The sequence below is a fragment of the Streptopelia decaocto genome (genome assembly GCF_964273445.1).
Source record: "Streptopelia decaocto genome assembly, chromosome: 2".
NCBI classification, from domain to species: domain Eukaryota; kingdom Metazoa; phylum Chordata; class Aves; order Columbiformes; family Columbidae; genus Streptopelia; species Streptopelia decaocto.
This window is the reverse complement of record NC_138655.1, coordinates 136,896,946-136,899,193: the sequence shown is the minus strand read 5'-3', so window position 1 is coordinate 136,899,193 and position 2,248 is coordinate 136,896,946.

Sequence of the window (2,248 nt, the reverse complement as noted above, 5' to 3'; positions counted from 1 at the left end):
GTATGTTTGTAGGATCCACTCCAATTTTAGCATAACTAACACTGAGCCAGTGCTCAAAGCCCAGTTGCATACGGAAGAATCCTTTATGGGGTATATAAATCACATATACCCCTGCATAGAAGCACGGGCAGCTGTCTGTAAGAGGCAAGCGGAGGAGTTGCACTCATGCACATTAGCTAAAATTGTGTCTGGAATCAAGCTGTGGCATAGATATATTGAGTACTGATGATTGACAGGTCACTATACAGAATAATGTCTCTAATATCTTATTATATCTTAACAACTTCTGATGGTGAGTCCATACACAGAGATTTGGCATTCAACTGCCTCTGTAGCCTCTTCGCAATCCCTGATAGTGCAGAGCCCTTCGAGGACTTTGGGATATAAAAATTGTTAATGGGCAAAGACAGACAAATTAGCCCGTTATCAAACAGTTTGCTGAGCCTACAGCTCTATCTCCTGCTCCCTGGGGAATTTACAGGCAAAATCCTTGCTCCTCAGGCAGCGCACAGGGAAGGCGCAAGGAGGGGGCTGGAGACCCGCAGCTGGAGCAACCTGGAGGTGAACAGCTGCTGCGGGGATCCTTCTCTTCTGCCGGGCAGGAATCACCTGCCCCGGAGTATGGACATAGTGATGTTTGATCTCTGTGGACAGAAAGACAAGGTGTAATAAACGTTGCAGGTCACACACATCTGGCTGATGCATCCTGGTTAGTATTTGAGCCACAAAGCACGCACCCAGTAGAGGGCTTAAGCAGGCCACTAAAGGAAAAGGACTCCTAAAAAACACACACGGTGGATGTAGCTAGGAGAAAGCTGTCAATGTGCAACATAAATACGGTGCTCATTACTAAAAAAAAAAAAAAAAAAATTAAATAAATTCTTTAAATGAATGCACCCTCAGATGATTCAGTGGAATTGCATCAGTGCAAATACAACTGATAAAAGCAAATCAGGTTTTTAACCTCAATCTTTTAAAAATTTGAAGATACTGAAGGACAGAGGGGTAGACAAAATGCATTAAGTCCAGAAATCCTTCCTCAAACAAATGTCTGCAGAAAATACAGTTTGAAACTATAGCAAGATCAACCAATTTGAGGACCAGGCCTCCCCTGCAAGGGCTCATCTGCCCACCCTAAGAGCATCACAGGGACAAAGAGAACTGAAAACTGCCAGTGAGAAAAAGTGAAACGATAATAATTTTCTTTTATTTCAGTAAGTTTCGTCTTACTGGGAACTTCAGTTTTCCATCACCAAGGTCCTTGGGAGAATAAATATACATCAATAAATAGTAGTGAGCAAAATAGTAGTTTGCTCTTTCCTGTCTTGCTCACATATGAGGACTTAGCTTTTGATGAGGCAGTACGTTTTAATGACATTTCTGAGTATCCTGGGAAAGCTTAATGCTCCCTGGGCCTATGGAAATATTTCCTTTTAGATTTGAAGTGTCAATGATTTGACTGGCTGAAGGAATTTAACAGGCTCCGTAATGAGGAAGGACTTTCGTCAGTGCTGCCACCACCTGAGTTTCAGACTACTTGCTTTCTTCAAAATATCCTCAGCTGTTGACATTTGAAGATTTTTCCATGTGGGTGGGTTAGATGTGATGTTACACAGCTGAAAAAACTTCATGTAGAGCTGGGAGTTGCAGCTTCAGCTGTAGGTGGGAGACAGCAGAAAGCGGGAGCTCAGGGGTCACAACACGATGGCACAAAGTCTTGAGCAGCCCCACGAGGCAGTCAGATTTCTTACTACGTCTCCTCTTGTCTCTAACCCATGCTTAAAAATGCAGATAAATAAAATTTGAGATTATGAAGCTTGGGTTTAATGGACTATTTCATTTGCACTGAATTCTACACAGGTATAAAGTGCACAGCTCTCTCTTCTGGTGGTGAAAACAGAACTAAAAACTAACCTTGATTTTTATTGTGTCCCTGCCATCTGCACACATACTTTTTGAAACAACTCAAGTTGCTTGTTCACCCTCCATCTATTTTAAAAGTAAGGTTTGCAACTGAATTTCTTGGCAACGTCTTCGACACTGTGCAGGTGAACACGGTGCAGATGAATTTTCTGCGAAAAGCTGTCTCTGAGTTCATTAGACACTATTTTCTGACAAATAAAGCGGAGCTTTAGTTTCCAGAAGCGCTCGTTCCCTGTCGACACTGCACCCGGCAAGGGCTGCGCTTGTCCCGGCCCAGGAAGGGCCCTTCCCGCCCCGGCGCCCTGGCTCCGCCCCGGTGCGTCCG